This window comes from Podarcis pityusensis (assembly GCF_964106645.2).
Source record: "Podarcis pityusensis genome assembly, chromosome: 3".
Classification (NCBI taxonomy): Eukaryota; Metazoa; Chordata; class Lepidosauria; order Squamata; family Lacertidae; genus Podarcis; species Podarcis pityusensis.
Genome location: NC_138026.1, coordinates 71072412 through 71093069, shown reverse-complemented (window position 1 = coordinate 71093069; position 20658 = coordinate 71072412). Strand labels below are relative to the sequence as shown.

The 20658-nt window shown below is 40.7% G+C and overlaps 1 protein-coding gene and 1 long non-coding RNA gene across 3 annotated transcripts in view; one reads left to right on the top strand and one right to left on the bottom strand.

The window, feature by feature from the left end:
* Positions 1–7602, top strand: part of LOC308474470 — a 35758-nt gene extending 28156 nt beyond the window's left edge. Inside the window, exon 3 of the long non-coding RNA XR_013984753.1 lies at positions 7154–7602. This is a non-coding gene — a long non-coding RNA (uncharacterized lncRNA). The remainder of the gene's footprint in view (positions 1–7153) is intronic.
* Positions 1–20658, bottom strand: part of PACRG (parkin coregulated) — a 227162-nt gene that overhangs the window by 45279 nt on the left and 161225 nt on the right. The gene's annotated exons all lie outside the window — the stretch shown is intronic.

The window sequence follows — 20658 nt, the reverse complement described above, 5'->3', positions numbered from 1 at the left end:
TTTTTTTTACTTGGAAATAAGTCACAAAGTTTAGTGGGAGCTACTTCCTTATCACCATGTGTATCTGGTTAAAAGCCTCATCATTAAATCCCCAGTATATGGGATCCAATCCAGACTATGGAGGATAGGTTCTCATATCACATTCAGTAACAAGTCACAATTTGTAAAATGTAACATGAGCACTGAACTGAGGCATACACCCATACCTCAAAATATACATTACATGCAAATATGCACATTGGTAGCTAACAACCTGTTTAGATGAGAAACCATTTCCCTACCTATAATTTCTATGTCCCCAAAGTTGCTTTCCCCATGGAGTTCCCCCTGCATTTTCCAAACTAAACAGGCTTTTTATCATTTGTGTGTTCACATGTAATCTGAGTCTAAGAGAAGATCCAAAATAAGGAGCAGTTTCACAGTTCATACACAGCCATTATTACATAAAAACAGCATGTGTGCTCAGATAAAAGTATAACTTTTGAGAGAGCAGCTATCAGTGTGGTATCAGTGTGGAAATTCAAGAATGAGGGAGGTGTTAAAATTCATTCTAGGCAGCTTAAAAAATCCTCTAAAATAGACAATATTCATCTCATCCAAATCTGGTTTGTAAAAGGAGGCATTCCTAACAAAGTGAAGCATTTTGCTTTCATTTGCCTGATATCCATGAACAGTTCTGTGCAGATACAGGCACTGTTTATGGTGAAGACTGAGTGCAACCACACTGGCACTGATAAAGAGATACATTTAAACACTAAACAGTAAAGCTTTCAATAAAAGAGGCCTTTGTGAATTATGTATATTTTAACTCACATAATAAATCCCATTCTGTTTAGCTAGTCTGGGGTGTCAAATGTGACATTTGTTTGATAAAATGTGGATACTTCTCAAACACAGCACCTTCAAATTAAAATTAAAGCAAGTATTGTGATGCTTAAACCCCAGCTTGCTTCAGGTATCTAATGGGCTCCTTTCCCAATTCTCTAGTGGTGTTCATTGTGGCGCTGATACTATAGACAACTGTTTGGATCTAGATGAAAGTTAATTGATTTTCTGGGCACTGCCACCTGGCAGAGTCATCTCATTTCCTGATTTAAGGCAAAATATTATGCACACCTCAGATAATGTGAATGTGTTCATCTAATAAAAGGAACAAAGAAGAAGGCAGGACAAGGGGAAACCCTCATAAGGGATCATTTCCAATATTTTACTTTGATGGTACCAAATGTTAAAGACTGTTCAAAACCCAAAGGAGATGCTCATGCAATTAATTCATTTATCCAAACAAGTGTTTCCTTGTTAGGACAAAAAAGGCATTTAGTCAACTATTCATACCACTGATGTGAATGGGACAATTGGATTTTCAATAAACCATTAACAAAAACAATACTCATTTCAGCTGCAGCTTGCAATTCATGGCTGAGTTGCATTTAAATGTTAGTGCAGGTCTGAATTCATGGGAACACAAAGAAAAACAATTCCCTGTAATATATTAAACTAAAAAAAGAAAAGACACAATAAAAAAATAATTTTCTCTCTTGTAGCCTGAAAACACTTAGCATTAAATGATACAACTCAGTAATCTGTTAAGGATTCTAAAGATGGCATGCCTTAATACATATTCAAATTTTCTGGTTACTTTATTAAATGAGTCTGTTGAGATAACATTCCATTGGCAATACTAATTTTCTGTATTTGTAAATGTTTTATGTTTAAACCATAGGGGAATTTGACACTGCCGTATCTGTTTGAGCATGATAGCAAAACTGTATCCTTCACTTCCTTTCCCTTCCTTGGACAGGCAAGACATTTCACAGCAAGGTAAAGGTAATTAGAATTTATAGCTCATGAAAATAAATGTCACAGAGATTGTATTCACAGCATTTTCCTGGATATGTCTCAAACTGCAATCCTATACACATGGATTATGAACCACTGAATTCAATGGAACTTACTTCTGAGCAGATTCAGTATTCTGCTGTCAGATACTTTTCCTCAGCTGCACCAATACACATGCAAGCAATGTTCAAATATATAAACATTTCACGTGTAGTGATTTGCATTAGTTCCACATAATCTGTAGCAGCATTAATTAATAGAGTGCATAGTGCTTCTACATCTGTTAGCCATTAGTCTTTACTCTAATTTATTAAATCCTTATAATTTACTTCAACCAGTCACAAGGACAGGCAATGAATGAGTGATTGGATCAGGATGTCAAAATAGTAGATGGCAAATAATTTTTTAATTATTTAAAAAAAGAATTGTTGACAAAATAACTTTTGACAAATTAACTTTTACTGTGTTTTGCTGGCTGAGATAATGTGGGCCACCACTATTAACCCAGGTCTTAATATGTCACACTTGTCATTACGCCTTTGGTATGCCACAAATGCTCAGTGACATGGCTTTCGAGGAACACAGCAATTAGAATATTATGATCTAATTCCACCTGAGTAAATTTAAACAATAGTAAAACATTGTGATTGTTTTTAATGTAGTAACTTTAGCTAAATACTGTATGTAGGACTGAAATAACTTCCAACTTTATTTACCGTATTTCTCCGTGTATAACATGCCCCCGTGTATAACACGACCCCTATTTGGGGGGACTCAAATTTAAGAAAATGGGGGGAGATGGCCCAGAGTTGTTGAGCTTTTTTCAGGGGAGGATGCTGAAAATCACTAACCCGACTGACATGCACTGACAATCGCTCCTGTTGCCTAAGCCAACAGCAGCAGGCAATCACACACCCAGTTGCTGCAGCTGCCGCCAATCCAAAGCAGCCCTTGCAGCAGCCACAAATCACCGCTGACAACCTCCTGCTTGTGGCTGCAACCAATCACCCGTCTGTCCCACCCCCCATGCACTATCCATGTATAAGACGACCCCTGTTTTTTAACATTAGTTTAGAGTAAAAAAACAACCCTCATCTTATACATGGGAAAGTACGGTATATTTCTCTCATTTATATGCAATATAAAAATCCAAATCTCTCCCCACTAACCACTGGCAGGACTTTACAGGGTGGCAAGGCCACCACCACATCTGCAGCCTTCCGGTTCATGGTGGCTAGAGTAGAAAGTGGGAAGAGAGTAATACTGCCAGGCCAGCCTGGAGCTGGCACAGCGATAAGGCACCATGCAATCTCATTAAAGCAGTGAGACTTGCTTGAGATGCAACAGATCTGAATCCACTGCAGCCCCACCTCATCCCTGGGAGGCCGTGATCCACAGCTTCCTTCTGGCTACCAATGGCAGGCATCTTGTCTCAGTGCTTCTGCCTGCACGTTGGGTGGGTGGAAGTGAGAGGCCAGCCACCAGCTTAGGCACCTCCATTCACTTCAACATTTTAAACAGAAACATTCACAAGATGTTAAAATCCCCAAACTATACTTGCAATATAAACTATATAGTGTTCAATTATATTCTAGTATTTGGGGGGGGGAGAGAAGTGACTGCTACCAGCTTACAATGATGGTTTACACCCCCCAACAAGTAGGAGCATTCATCTGGAACTATAGAAAAGAAATGCTAGCTTCCACAGCTGTTTATGAAAGTATCTGTGGCATGTCCCCTCTTCCTGAACACTTGGAAGATGTTCGGAATTTTAATCAGACATACAATGCATTTGTCTTCCAACTAAAAGTGGAAGTAATCATTCCTTCTACAAGTTAACTAGGGTTAGTCAAGGGAATGTCAGTCTGGATGTGAAATGGGACAACTCAAAAGGAAGGCAGTGGGGTCTTGAGGTATGCAGGAGTATATAAGTTTGTAAAATCAAAAGTTTGTAAGTTTGTAAATCACAAGAAAAGCAACATTTTATTTATTTTTTTAGCCTCATCTCCCAACAAGTAAATTGTTAACAATCTCACCTGACTGTTTTCCTGTTAAGCAAAAATGTTTAAAAGCACTTTGCACAGTAATAGTGCAAGGGAGAAGACTGTTGTTCTTGATAATCATAAAAACAGCAGCAGCAACCTAGCTGAAAATGTATTAGATTGTAACCACAAACATAAAACAAGTAGATAGTGAGCTCGTTTACTCCCAAGTAAGCATGCTTAGGCTAAGATTACATGTTTGGGCAGCAATTCTCACCTCTCACTCTAGCAACCTCATCCTGCATAATGGTGGGGCCAGCACTGTTGCAGCTTAACAATGGCATTGGTTAATAACATCTGAACAAATACTTTGATATACAAATAGTTTGAATATCTAGGGCTACCCACTTATCTGGGCATATATCCCAAGGAACATAGTGGGATTTCTGTCCAAGCTACATTTCAGAGTACAAAGTATTGAACAAGTTCCCTTTGTTGCTTGAAGTTACTTTACCAGAAAACCACATACAATTAGAAAAGACACCCTCTAGCTTCCCTTCCCCCTCCTAAACAATAATAAGAGCATTCCAGGAATACTCCAGATAATTTTCTGCCTAAATGAGGATTACTGCACTCTTGGGATTTTTATTTCTCTTAATTCCACTGAGTGCTCCACGGCTATTTCAGTAGTAAGGAGTCATAGTTCTACCAACCCAGTTCCCCCCCAGTCACAGTCAACAGCTCTAGTTACAGGTAGGTAGCCGTAGTCAAAATAATAATAATAATAATAAAAATCCTTCCAGTAGCACCTTAGAGACCAACTAAGTTTGTTATTGGCATGAGCTTTCATGTGCATTCACACTTCTGAAGAATCTGAAGAAGTGTGCATGCACACGAAAGCTCATACCAATAACAAACTTAGTTGGTCTCTAAGGTGCTACTGGAAGGACAGTCAACAGCTGACAGCTTGCAGCTGACATAATAATATATCTGCTTTGGGTTCAAAGGGTGGGACTGTGTTTTGTACGTCAGGTGCATAATAGAATTAAGTATCACAGACTCTACAGAGATCGGCCTGCATAAGGGAATGAGCTCCCCTCCTCCTCCTCAAGAGGCTTTCCCTAGGATTGGGGAAACTGACTGAATTGGGGTGGATGTGGTAACAGGGGTTGATGGGAAGGGAGAGACTGTAGAAAATTGGATGTAAGCACCCTCTGCAAGCCAAGCTCTAGCTCATGGAAAGAGTCTCCACCTGATTTCCTGTGTTCAGCACAGCCCCTTGAACCCCTGGAGAACCCTTTTGGGGGCTGCTAGCACTGCTGGGGGGAGAATTTTGTGGAAAAGTTTATGCATCCAACTCATAAAGTGTTGTTAGTGATTTCAAATGGAGTGAAGTTTACATTCCTTGATTTATGAGCCCTGGTCCTGATAAAGCCATGTAACTGTGTAGTTTTATGATGTATTCATATATCACTTCTCCCTTACAATGGAACACATTCTATTGCCATCCAACACAGAAAAATAAAAGAAATTGCATACGTGTCCTGTGTACTGCTCCTAATTTACACTTCAACCAAAATTCTCATTGAAAAATCACAGCACTGAATTCCTTGCCTTGCGAAGTGTACCTATCTCTGACTATTCCTATTTCTGACTATTCCCATTTCTGTTTCCTTACCTCAGTTTGAACTTCTGATCATCTCCTTTAGTCATTTCAGCTTCTATCCAGTTTCAAAATTTTGGGGGGGGGGGGGAATGTTGTGTTATGGTTCTCATTGAGCAGTACCATCTCAATATGCACATGAGGGATTATATGAATGCAGGCCTCATGTCAAAATTTCTCTACATGCTGAAATCTTCCATGTCAGGAAGATGTCCATCTAAATGTGCAATGTGGAGTGCTACTAGCCTAGGCAACAGTGGCACAAAGCTTTCGAAATGTTTGAATGGGCTCCAACTGGTAATTTGCTATGTGCATTCTGTAATTGAAAAAAGAAAGACAGTGTAATTTCTGTCTTTCACTGAAATAAAGCATGTGAAGCTTCTGTAGCCAGGAGCGCTTATGCCCAGCAATGCCTGGTTCATCAGAAATAGCTATTTCTCAGTCCATACACAGTTCAAGCTACAGTAGTGTGTGACATAGTAACCTCTTGCTTAGACTACTACAATGCACGCGATATGAGGCTGTCCTTGAAGTCAGGTTGAATGCTGTAAACTAATGCAGAATGTAGCAGCCGGGTTGTTAGCTGGTGCCACAAATAGGATTGCGAGTCACCAAATCTCAAAGCTCTAAACTAGTTGGCTGTTTGCTATCAGGTCCAATCTAAGGTGTTGGATTTATAAAGCTCTATGGAGCTTAGGGCCTGAGTGTTAGAAAGAGTGTCTCTCCAATTACCTGCCAGCCCAGATGGCAAGATCTGCTGAAGAGGTTTTGCTTGTAGCTCCAACAACAACTGAAGTCCTCTGTGTGACAGCACAAAGCAGAACCTTCCCTGCTTCGGCACTCCAGATGTGGAATACCTTCCCATTGAAATGGCTTTCCTTCATGTTAACTTTTATTCAGATGTTCAGTTTAAGATAAGATCTCTGTCTGATGTACAGAGATAGCTGAATTTAAAACTGGAATTTTTCCTGATGCCTGTCGTTTTATTATGTTTACAATTTTTATTGTTTTTATGACAGTGGGTGATATTGTCGTGTGTATTTAGGTGAGTTGTTTGGGAACCTTTGGGTTGATCATGGGTTGCAGTGGCCACATTTAATGGAAAAAAGTTCCACTGATAACCATTTTTTAAAAAAGTTTGGGATATTATCAAAGCAGTTTGCTATGTAACACATGTGTGTCTGTGATGCACATAATAACCAGCAAACCTGCACTGGGTCCATGCATGCCCTAATATGCACAAGATGATGCATACTGACAGGTAAAAGAGGCTTAGATGAGTAGCATGACACAGCAGGGCAAAAGATGCAGAAGGCTCTTTTTGCATGCAGATCTCCCTTACTGTAGCTTTTGGCAGAATGGCCAAAATGCACAGGTCTGGTGTGTTACTATGATTATTATAGAAAGAACCACAAAGAAAAAGAAGAAATGAAATAAAAGCATGATGCAGACCCTGACTTACATGAAAAGAATACCAAAATACTTTTGGTCAGGTCTGGGAGAAAAATACTATATATTAATCCAGCACAATTCAATACATTTGAACTTCCTGTGAGAACTGATGTTCCTTTTGTTTGAAAAGCAAAGACAGCCATGAATAATGCCTAAGAGAAAAATTGGACCATAAATAAATGGCTTTTTAACATGTGACCTTTGATCTCAATTCCAGTTCCCCAGAGGCCATCTTTGCATTCTTCTCAAGTATTGTTCTCTCAGATGACTAATGTGGATAAAAGGACTGAAGGAGGAACCTCTGCTTCAGCATGGGACCTTACAAGGATTCTTGATGCTGGAGAAGTCAAAGGTGGCATCTGTCTGAATATCCATTTTAAATTAATACAATGGAGGTCACTAGTAGTGACTCTTGGAACCAGAGAGTGAGCTACACAACTGAACACCTAATTTAATCAAGGCAATTGTTAGAGGAAGTACTTGATCTTCACCAATCCATTAATTTTATTTCAGTGAACAGCACAATGTATTTCAGATCAAAACACTGAATAGTAAGTTGTTTGTTTGGTTTTCCCTGGTGAACTTATGGTATTGGTCAAAATGTGAAATATGTTGGAATCTTAGTATGTAACAGATATTTGATTCCTGACAGAGCTGTTTTTAATAAAGCAAATACATGTAGACAATACATATTACAGGGAAGCTTGTTTCTGTGAATTAAATATAATATAATATTTCTTACATCACATTATTCCTTGAAAAGCTTAGATGCTAATAATTGTTTATTGATGCTCAAGCACTGATCAAGTTCAGACCCGAAATAGGCCTCAGTAATGTAATATAATAATCAATAAAAATTAATACCTTATAAATGTAACAGTTCAATGCTAATTCTCCCAAGCACTCAGTTCCACAGTCTTGCTATGCTAGAAGAACCCAAGGAATCTCTTGTACAGAAAGGGCAGTGCAAAACAATGAAACTCTTTAGTACCAGACTCTGCAGTGCCTTCTATTTACATTTAAGACAATCAATATAAATTTGGTTAGTGATGGCATGTCGTAGGAGCAGGACACCTAGAAACTATAAAACTCTACTCTGCCATTTCAGTGGCATTACAGACAAGGATGCTTACATAACTGTTTAGGAACAGGGGCGAAGTTGGAAAAGAAGAATGACTTAAATATTTATTGCCACATAGACTGATACTGAAAGGTATGAAAAAACTTCAAAAGATTTCCAGGTATTAAAAATAGCTCATCAGGGGAAGGGATCCCTAAATAACAACAAATTTATACAGGTACGTATGATAAATATATTTGACCATAAGCCGGGAAAAAATAAAATCCAGAGTGAACAGCACTTGTATAGAAATGTCATATATAGATTTGTCTGGACCCTAGGTCATGCCCAAAGCTATGTCTTAGATCAAATGGTACCATATATGAATGGAAAGGCATTTCTGCTTTCATAAGGGGAATTAATTTCCCCAAACACCCATAGTTGCAGCCCCTCATGCAGCATCAAATGCATTCCAGACTTACAATTCCCTGGAGAGGGGGCTGTATCCAGAGCAAAGACATGGAAATATATTCTTGGTCTCTCTAATTAAGAATTTTCAACAAAAATCACAGTGGCTGACAAGCCTGATTTATGTAATTTGAAACTGATATGAAATGTAATATTCATTTAGAATATGCATAATGTTTAGTATATCTTAAGCCATGAAATAAAACACTTCTTAAAACATAACTGGTTGATATTAATTTTGCTTTTGTACTTGCACACATTCTCTAGTACATACCAATTTATCAATTTACTCATAAATCACAAATGAATGAAATATTGACAGTGAAGATCTGCCTATTTTATTGTACTGATAAAATTTCACAATGATTATTAGTGTTAAACACAATCAGGTATTAGAAGTTGCTGCAGAAGTATCCTATGGAATGAAAGCTAAACAGAGCACTGCAATTATTTAAAAACCTTGTGAACTTGTTTTCTCAAACCTGCCATTAGCTGCAACTAATGGCTGATTCCTTACAACTCAGCATTGCTTTTTAAGTCTCACATGGTAACAATGGCTCATTACACGCCTCCATCAGCAAACTCACCAGTGTCCTTGAGAACAATGAAGGTTATCAGAGGAATATGCACAAATCCTAGTCACACACCCTTATTTAGTCAATGAATGCAAGACGTGTTTGTGTATGGATTATGTTCAACTGGCACTTCTATTTGTAGCCACACAAAGAGGCAGCTTGCATTTCCAGCCATTATATTTTTTTCTAAACAGAGCCAAAGATCAGGGAAAGAAATTAGCCTGTCTTACTAATGAGGGTATGGATTGCTGACAGGTTAACGCAACCACTTCTAAGAGAAAATAGATAATCTTAAAACAGCAAATGCAAACTCTCAGCCTATTTTTGGTCGCTTTATCATAGCACTGTAATGTTAACTTTTAAAAGAGGTTGCTACAATGCAATATGATGTATTTCAAAGAATAGTTTGTTGCAACAAAGTTTTCCTCAGCTTTACTGAAATACTTCTGGCACAATTATAAATACACCTACAAATATTCTCAGTTTCAGAGAAGATGCTTACTGTATAGAATATTGAAAATAAATGGAAAAAACTTAGGCTTTGTGCATTAATCTCTTCCACTAACCATTTCATGGAGTATCATGATGAACCTCTGGGTGAATTTTCCTTGAAAAATATTTTCCATTCCCAACATATTACAAGGATAGAATGAAGGAAGTCGACTTCCTCCTAATCTAGCCAACACACAACAACAAAGAAACTCTGAAGTGAGTGTGAAAAAGATTAAATCACAGAACTGAACATTATTCTTATAACTAGCATCTGAATTGCCATGATCTCTGAGAAATACATTGCCATTATTGAGCATGTAGGTCCATGTTATTTTTAGTAATTTAGAGAGGCAAGTTAGGCTGCTAATGTAATTCTAGATAGCACAACTGAATTCCACACTGTCCTCATGCTTCAAATCACACTAAGATTACCGTTGTGGGAGACTGCAAAGGTCTGAAGGGTGCTGAAAAAGATACAAAGTGGTATGGAAGAATCTCACTGACGTTATGCTCAGGGCTGTACAGACAGAGCATTCCATTCTTGTTCTATTGTTATCCCTGAATGTTCTACAGATGGCAGGAAACCAGGGCTGGCTGAGAGCATGTGATCATCTAAAAACGCTTCAAACAGACATGCCCTTGGGGCTAAGAAGATGACTGAACGCTGGCCACTTACTTTGCTGGACTCTAGAGACTATCCAGATGACAGTTTCATTGTGCTGATACTAACTTGGCAGACTTCAAGGTAGGTGAGGACATATCCCCCAGACAGTAATACAGTCCAGATATTTGCAGGAGGTAGGGGCAGGGGACATGCCAACTTAACCACTCGGGCACCTTGGCTGGAGGAAAAAATGGGCACCACCAAAGGTCATGACTTATAGTTGTGCATCATACATAATCAGTACATCCTACACATAACTTTGCGTGCTTCTTAACACTATTAGTACTTCATAAAATTGATACACCGCTTCATTGTAAAAAAAAAAACCCATATTATATGAATTATATGAAAAGGGATAGACCTGTTCCATTCCAGTTCAAGCTATAATGTTTATTTGATATTGTCAGGAAATGGAGCAGGGAAGTAATTACACTTTAATTATGAATAAACAAGCAGTGACAAGGCTTTGCTTGTATTCCTCACATCAAAACTGAGCCTATGTAGCTCCCCTCTTAATTGCTCACTCCAGAAGTTGTAACTATGGTGCACTAATGAATTTATTAGCATTTCCATGGTATGAAAAATAACAATATATTTGATTGGAGTAGTCTGCCAGTTGCAGCATATAATGCTTAGACTAAAGGCACAACATTTTAAAATGCTGTGCTAATTCCCAAAACACAGGAAATAATACCCAGCATTTATATATGGTGTGTGTTTTTAGTGTTCAAAGTGCTTCACATACATTATCTCAGTAATCCTCACAACAGTATTATTAGTTTTGACATATCTCAATTTTGGGCTGAGCTTTTATGGTTTTTGTGTAGTCCAGCAAGGCAAAAATTGTCAACTTTTTGAAATTTCAAACCCTCTAACTCACAAATGGGATGAGATAAAAATTAAATTTTTAATTTAATTAAAATTGAAATTGAAATTTTAGATTTAAACAGTTTTGATCATTCCACAAGTGTACAACATATTAAAAAAAATTGGATGACATGAGGTAAAAAGGTTGGCTCACTTGATATGAAATGACCCTAATATTGAATGAAGTTCAAATCCCAGCTCAACTGTAAAGCTCTATGAATGACCTTGAGCCAGACACAGGTAATGATAAATTTCCTGCAGAAGGTGCATATAAATAGAAGACAAAAGAGCCTAGTCCTCATGGTGGAGGCTACCCAGTGCTGAACAGAGAACACGAATAGTTCAATTTACCAAGTGGTTTTTCTTCAAATTTATTGACAACAGCTACTAATGGCATAAAAAAAAAAATCTCTAGGGATCACTGACGCCAATCCATCATGCACTCTAAAAGCTACCCATGTGCTGCCATAGAGTGCTGGATTTCTGCAAAAGATTTCCATGTAGCTATAAAATGTTAAAATAAGATACCTGTTGACTGTGCATCTAAATGGTTTTACATGGATGAATTATTTCAGCTAATGTCAGCAGTAATTTACTTCAATGGTTTGATTCAATATTCTTCTTTTTTCCGCCTTGCAGTTGTAAAGCACCACAAATGTCAAAACCAGAGAAGAGAGTTCTACTTATTGGGATTAGCCTAAGAGCTTGAGGCACCATTATATGATTTAAGTGACATGTGGAATTCTAATATTGAAATTATTCTGCAGAGGGATCTTTAAATATTGCTTGAAAAGTATCATTTTTTGTTTTCCTTGATTACATGCAAATGCTTGCGGAGCTCCAAGAGGGTGTTGTGAGGGGCACAGAGAAAATGTCACAAATCTTCCAGTCACAGACAGCCTTTGTGTGCAGTTTAATCAGAAATGACATATTGGGAAATTACATAAAACATAACTTGAACAAATAGCACACACAGCCTCATTCAGCCATAACCTATAATAACCCTTCAACTTGGGGGGGGGGGGATCAAGCCCAGGCTTTGAACAAGAAGATGCCACCCCTGTTAAGTTTAAATTGGGCTTTGATTCAGAAGTAACCCAAATCAGAGATCAGAAACACACTTTGGGATGCCAGAGAATAGCAGCAATATTGCATAGACAAACTCTGTGTATCACACAGAGCTGGTTCACACTGGCTTCAGCAGCACAGGCCCCTGCAGTCTTTCCTTGGGGCTACCATTTAGCTTTTCAGATAGAGCAGACCTAGCATGAACTAGCCCTCTGTGTGAACTCTGCATTCCTAAGTACAGCCTTTCAACAGGACTATGAATCCTGTGTGATATATAGTATTTTACAGCGCCGTGATTTTTAAACGATTGCGAGCCACCCTTAGTAGATCATAGGCACAAGAAAGGCAGGATAGAAATCTCTCTAGCTAAATAAAAAAAATTGGGGCAACAGGTTCTATATGCACATACAACAATTCTGCAGAGGGTCGTCTGTGTTCAAATTGATTTATTGGTTTGGCGTGACCCCCGCTAATTGATTTACGATCCACAATTAGCTCTTTATGCCCGGCGCGCTTCCTCCGAGCTGCGCCACTCAGCTCCGTCTTCAGTAGCTCTCCAGTCACGCCTCAGCAGAGTTGAACACAGCGGTGAAACTGTCACGTAGCTTCCACTTAGCTTCCGACAAACACAGACAGAGACCAGGTTTGTCCAATATCAGTTCTTTATTCCGACTTTCCCCAGGAATCTCCTGGGCTCACAGCAGCCATGACAAACTGCCACCTCTTCCCTCAGAGACCAGAGGGGAACAGAGAAAACGAAACTCCTCCCAGCTTCGAAAGCTGACGTCAGAATGCTGAGGCATCATGGGAACTTCTTAACCTGTTAAGTTCCAAACCCAACACCCCCTCTTGCCGAACCATTCTGACAAGACCTTTTTGAGTTCAACACCTTCCCCTTTGCCTTATGCCACTTCCCGGCATCTTTCCCAGGCACCTGTTGAACCCCTTCAACACTCCCAGAATCACACTGTGCGACACTTTTCCACGCACTTGTGACCTGAAACCCTACTGACCCATTTGGGCTAGCAGTTGTGTCTTCTCCGTCAGATTCTTCCCCCTCTGACTTGACACCCTGTTTGTGAGCTTTCTCCATTACACTAACCGGAGATGAAGCCTCACACCTGGACACTCCTTTCACAACCTTTGGAGATGCCCAGACCTGCCCTGAACCCTGATCTTGGACCTGGTCCCCATCACCGGGTTCTGAACCCTGATCTTGGACCTGGTCCCCATCACCGGGATCAGCCTCTGCCTCCCTTTCCTCCTCAGAATCAGACAGACATTCTGAGAGAAAAACAGAACCATCCCTGAGTCTTGAACATCCATCCTGTTCACAGAACTCAGCCTGCTTACTGACCAGCAGCTTGGTTTGATCACCCTCTGGGTATGCAAACTTCCACCCATTGGTTGCAGGATCATATCCACAGAAGATCATGTCCTGAACCTTTGGACCACCTGCCTCAAAGAGCTCTTTGGCTACCCTCCCAAACCCGGGAAAACCATGTACCTGTGCACCCTTGCATGCCCTGCACCCTAGGGACCTCCCACATTTCCGGAGTTTGTACCCTTTTGTGCACCTGTGCAACTTTTGCACATGACTGGGAACCTTAGCACACTGCGCCTGTGCTTTTCCAGCATTCCCACCACCCTCCAGAGGTGACTCCAGAACAAAGAGATTGTTCTGCCCCCTTTTCACGTTGGCCACTTGTTTCCCCCCAACGTAGACCTCTAGCTCCTCCTGTAAAGGAGAAAAAGACATGTTAGCCACAGCAGAAACCGATTTTCTCATTCCGTCTGCTAACATCACAGTTGTGTCCTGTCGAAAACAGCCCTGCAGTTCCGCATTTCGCCAGCAGGCTCGCTTAGCAGGTGCTGACCAACAGCAGTATCCAACACCCAGCGTGTCACCGTGTCCTGGCTGGAGTTGTTCTTCACAGTTGCCATAGAAGCAGTGATAAGAAAACAACCCTCCCCAGCGTCTGAACCACGTCCTTCCCTTGCGTTCCCACGCTGGCCTCCTCTCCGAGACTGGTTCCCATGGGAACTCAGCTGGTTGACCTTGGGACCTTCCTGCCCAGCTGTCTCCGCTCTCCATGGGCAGCAACGACGAACTCCAGTGGAAAAACACTGCCCGGGGCTCCTCCCAGCTGGCTTGGCCCTCCTTCTCCCGGTAAAGCACTCCTTGCCAGCTCCGCCCCCTCTGGCCTGGCTCCCACTGCGGCTTTCTGGGAACCTGCTTTGTTGACATTCCACTCCAGCACGCACAGTGGAAAACTTTTACACTTGCCTTTGGAATCCTTCGCCCCCCCGATCTGCTCACTAGCACTCCTTGAGGCTAAAGCATCAGGAACAGGGGCACCAGCCATCTCCAGGCTTTTCTCAATACTTCTCCAGGGCTCTGGCCTCCTGCTGAAGCTTCACAGCACATCCCAGCAGCACATTCCCAGACAGCCCTTGCTCCACTTCTTAGAGTGAGCATTTCAAACGCAATGTCCTCCAAGACCTGGCTGCCTGCCATTGTCTTCCGTTCTCCCAAGGGGCCCCAAGCTGTACTCACAGATCACAAGCTCCTCCGGCACCCATCCGTGGGGAAACGATTTTCCAGCTGCTCTTCAGCTCCCAGCACTCAGCTCTCAGCACAGGCAAACCTCTGTGCCTTTCAGCTGCTCTGAGCTCCGCAGCTCTCCTTTGCCTCTTAACACCAGGCAAAAACTCCTGCCAGCGACTTCAAACGCATTCCGGCACTTCAAAGCGTTCCTGTGACAGTTTTACGATCGGTGAGTAAGGGTCCATAACCTGTTCAAATTGATTTATTGGTTTGGCGTGACCCCCGCTAATTGATTTACGATCCACAATTAGCTCTTTATGCCCGGCGCGCTTCCTCCGAGCTGCGCCACTCAGCTCCGTCTTCAGTAGCTCTCCAGTCACGCCTCAGCAGAGTTGAACACAGCGGTGAAACTGTCACGTAGCTTCCACTTAGCTTCCGACAAACACAGACAGAGACCAGGTTTGTCCAATATCAGTTCTTTATTCCGACTTTCCCCAGGAATCTCCTGGGCTCACAGCAGCCATGACAAACTGCCACCTCTTCCCTCAGAGACCAGAGGGGAACAGAGAAAACGAAACTCCTCCCAGCTTCGAAAGCTGACGTCAGAATGCTGAGGCATCATGGGAACTTCTTAACCTGTTAAGTTCCAAACCCAACAGTCTGTTCCCCTCAAATATCAAACCAATCACTGCACTCCGTAGGCAAGGGCCTCTTGCAATTATAATCTCATTAGGAGGCCCATTCCATATGATGTAGGTAAAGACTGTGGAACTTGCTCCTGTTATGTATCAGACTACTGCTGTCTGTCTCTATTATCATTTCATTGCCTATTGAAGACTTTCCTTTTCAATCAGTTCTTTTAAATGGAGATTTTCATTTGCCATGTTTTATGGGAAGCAATTTGTAAATGAAATGAATGAAACACCAGACGGCATATCAGGAGACAAATGAGGATGGGGCTTGCACAACGATCTGAAGCAGATGTATTGCCATGGACAACATAAACTAGCCCCAACAATGTCACTCAGCAATTCTACCATCAAGCTCAACAACACATTAATGAGTTAGAAAGAATCTGCTAGGCATGGTTCCCGTAATGCTTTTAGAACAAGCCTACACAACTTGTAACCCACCAAACTGAACATAGCTTATCAATATACAGCAATTCGACCCCCTACACTACACAGACATTCCTAAAGAATAAGTCCCTAATATACTGGAAAAGAAAATGCTTGACTTCACTTCTTAAGTCTACTTAGGAAGGAAGGCACTGGTATACTTCTAGTTATGGAAAGTATTTTTATTTGCTCTTCTCATTTGATTAGCATATGAAGGTACAGTGACTGTGTGAGTGCTTCAGAGTGCCTTCTTACTAAGGCAGTTGCATCAGATCACATCAATCTTCATCATTCTGACATAATAGATCTTAGCATCTCCTGACATATTCAACATGCTCATGATTAAAGTGGCTTTGAAAGAGGCAGAAGACTGGCACCTTTTTGAAGATTTTATTGTTTACTGACAGTAGAACCTTCTGACAATCCCTGATTTGTTTCATAATTAGAAAGCAAATCAAGGACTCAAGTGAGGAAGTGATATCTCTTGTTTTTGTACCTTCTGTTCTTTGATTGCCACAGTACACTGCTGGTGGGCTTCATGCAGCTTAGTGGTTCACAAGTAGTGCAGGCTTGTGGTAGAAGATGAATGACCTTTCAACTTGCTGTCAAAGGTTAAGCCATAACTATACATGCCATCTTCTGAAAACAGGGTTATTTCCCCTGTGTTACATATGCATCTGCAGGTAAACATCTGTTATTGATTTAAAAGACTTCCACTGATGCAAAAACATAATAGGTACCTCCTCCCTAAAAAGTCTGAAACTTGCATACTCCAGGACAATGTGATTATCATGTCATCTGGAAGCCACAGCTTTAAAGACAAGTGCAGAAAGTAAACAGGACCCATTCAGGGTTCTAGATTCCTACAAAAGAGAAATCCACAGAGATCGGAAACACAGCTAAAGCTTCAGTGGCAATGTGCTAAGAGGTGAGCTCGCCTATATCCTGTGATTATTTTCCTGGACCATGCTGTCAAAACACAGGAACATATGGGGAAATCTGTTACACAGCTGTTGTCTCACAAGAAACATTTATGTCAAATTTAAAGTAAGCTTAGATGGTAAAGAGTGGAAGGCTTTGCCAATAACAAACACTAAGAGATCAGTGGTTTTATCAAGCATCCAAGGTAACGATCATGTACAGAGCTAGATGGAAACAAAGACAGTAATATACGATAACCAGCCAGAGCAAATGGCACAACACTTGAAAATTACATGCAATCATGCAACAAAGCAACATGACACGCAGCACATGAAGCTGACATTTGAAAGTGAATCATAAACAGTCAAGAGATATGTACTCTAGTGCATCATTAAAATATCCAGTGGGGGAAATGGATTGCATTTCTGATTGATGCAACTATTTGATGCAATTTGTCGGCAAATCTTGCATGTTTGTTTCCTAGGTTTCTTACATATAAGTATTGTTTTATTATTTTTGTTCAATCACATAGTGTAGTTACATTTGGGCAATGCAAGGCACATACTCTGTCACAAAGTGAACCACTAGAAAATCACACTATTCAAAGTTGGAGTTAACTCTTCATTAGCAAAAACATGATCTTCACAGACTTCATGAACAGAGCAGCTCAATCCCGGTGGTCTTCCTCCATGTAAATAAGTTGCTTATATTTTTATAAGCAACATTCCAAAGAGGTTGTTGCTATGCTGATATATCTTTCAATGAGATTTCTAGGTCCAATGCAAAATTTATTCTTTTTTCAAAATATATTTTATTAGTTTTAAAACAAATTAAAACAAACAGTAGTAGACAAAATAGTATGTGAAATTTTTATTCTTATGTGAACTAATGATCTCAACAAAAAGTCTCATCAAAACCCTGTGGGTTTTTTTCCTTGCATGGTCAAACTATGCCTTGACTACCCAAAATGTAATTACATAATAATGAATGCTAAATCCTTTTTGCTTATATCAAATGTCTGATTTGCATGAATATACACATATAAATTCTACCCAGAGCCCAGCACCAGTAATTTCTAGTCCCATGTGCTTTTGGAAACAATTCAGTTGAAATCCTGGGGATTACTCATTTGCTAAGGATGTTCAAGTTTTGCTTCTGGGTAAAGCTGTAGGCCAAATGGGCTAGACCCTAAAAAATAAAAATTTCTAGCTCTATTTATAATCATCATATGCTGACATCTCTTACTAGGAATTCTTTCATGACTTCATCTACAAAACTTTTAAAAATGGATTAAGTTTAATTATGGGCTGCATGATGAAGTACCGTATTTTTCGCCCTATAGGACGCACTTTTCCCCTCCAAAAATGAAGGGGAAATGTGTGTGCATCCTATGGGGCGAATGCAGGCTTTCGCTGAAGCCTGGAGAGCGAGAGGGGTTGGTGCGCACCGACCCCTCTCGCTCTCCAGGCTTGAGGAAGCTATCCACAAGCCTTGGGAGCCCGCGCTCCGCTGCGCTCCCCAGGCTTTGGGATGCAGACAGCTCTCTGCAAGCTGTGGGAGCCCGGCGCAATTTCCTGCCGGGCTCCCACGGCTTGCGGAGAGCTGCCTGCATCCCGAAGCCTGGGGCGCGTGCCCCGGGCTTCGGGCAGATATCCGCAAGCCTGGGGAGACCGGCGCGACTTCCCGCTGGGCTCCCTAGGCTTGCGGATAGCAGCCTGTTCTGGGGGCTGGGGTCGGGGGAAGCTTGGGCTTCCCCCGCCCCAGCCCCGCGCCTGGGGGGAAATAATTTTTTTTTCTTTATTTCCCCCCCCCCAAAAAAAACTAGGTGCGCCCTATAGGGCGAAAAATACGGTACTTTATCTGTCCTGAATCTTCCAACATTCAGCTTCACAGGTTCTAGGGAGGGCGCTTTTCTCTATCCACTGTCTCCATGCCATGCATACTTCTAGAAACTGTTATCATGTAAACAATGCAAATAGAGTCTTTAAAAGCAATATGAATATCTCTGGGACATTTGCTGCTAAATCTGATTGTCTGCCAAAATAGCACATACATGTTTAGGTTGGGAAGTGCCAGCACAGCCTCACAAAATATGGCATTATAGCAGTGCTGCAGGCAGAAGCGCCAGTGCAAATGTTTATATTTGAGGCCTTGATAAGCCAAGAGAGAGAGAGCCAAATGGCTATTCATTCAGTGTGTCTTTTCCCGGAACAATAGTAAATAAATCTGGGCTGTATAGCAGGAACTGCAGCAGAATGAGGGAATAGAAAGAAAGAATACTTCTCTTACATTATTTTATTTTGTGAGTTATATAGATGTTTACTTGAGATTTATAAAAGTAATAGAGAGAAGACCTCTATGAAAGTCATCTATGCATATTTCCAGAAACTGGTGAACATGAAGCTGAAGAGCTTCATGAGAGCTGAAGACACTGGCAGCTGAAGACTGAGCCCTTAAGCTAAAGTAGATGCTACATGGAATTCCATGTTACTTTGCATCTGTTTTTTAAAAAAACCCAAACCAAGCCAAACCAGCTTCATAGACTATAAGGCAGAGCAAGAAGAAAAATGGGGCAGGGATGGGGAAGAGAAGACTACTTAACCCCTTTCCCTCCACAGAAATGAATGGCAGCCATTTATTTCTGTGAGAAGGTGTAAAAGGAAAATTATATACTTAGGGACACCATTTGGGCAAGGGCTAAGCTTGCCACCTGCCCCTGCCCCTGGTGACCCCAACCATCAAGAACAAAACCTACTCCTGTCTTGCTAGCTCATTCTGGGTTGGGTTTCTTGGTCATGCTACAGTGCGATGAAATGTTAGGGAACTGACTAGATAGAGGGCAAACATCACAGCCATCTGGACCAATAACAGTTACCAGAGCCAAATAGCATAATGTCACCTTTTAGATAGGATAATGAACATGTTATTTCTGGTCAGGCCTTTTGTTTATGACTTCAGATAAAAAAGGAAAATGATACAATGAAGGTTGCTGTTGCATCTTTGGAATACAAAAGAAGAAATCAAACAAAGAGGACTATATAATCTGGAGAGAAAACAAGAACTGTAGAAGGTTGTGAATATTTTGAGCATTGTGTTTAAGGAATGAAGAGAGGGTGTTGCGTTTAATGACTATTTACTAATTTACTGTTTTACCACTGGTCCAATACATATGAAAACTATTACATACTCATACTCTGAAATGGAAATATCCACACGTTACTTCACAATTTAATGTGAGAAAGCTACCGTATTTTTTGCTCTATAAGACACACCAGACCATAAGATGCACCTAGTTTTTGGAGGAGGAAAACAAGAAAAAATAATATTCTGAATCTCAGAAGCCAAAACAGCAAGAGGGATCGCTGTGCAGCGATCCCTCTTGCTGTTCTGGCTTCTGGGATAGCTGCGCAGCCTGTATTCGCTCCATAAGACGCACACACATTTCCCCTTACTTTTTGGGAGGGAAAAAGTGAGTCTTATAGAGCAAAAAATACGGTACATAGCTTATGGCAACTTTGTTGGCAAGAATAATCTTGTTGTTAAATTCGCACAATGTGATCTCTGTCTACAATACATGCTGTTCTCAGGTTTGCTCAAAACTGAAACTCATAGACATTGTGCACTTTGTGAAAGTGACAGCCCTTTTGTTTTGAAACTCAATATAGTATGTCTTTCTTACTTAATGTTAGGGGGAAAATGCAAAACATCAATTGTTATTATTTCTTAGATTCCTTACCCACCTTTCACCATGAAGTTTCTGAGTGAGTTATAATTTAAAAATACAATATTAAAATCGGTTTTAAAAAATTACCATCAAAAGAATAGGATGAATCCTAAAATGTATGGTACAATCACTGAGTGCTAACCTTACTGAGGCTCAGTTTATCTTTAATATCCATGTGTCTGTTCTCTTCTTTGTTCCCATCTTTTATTCCCATGCA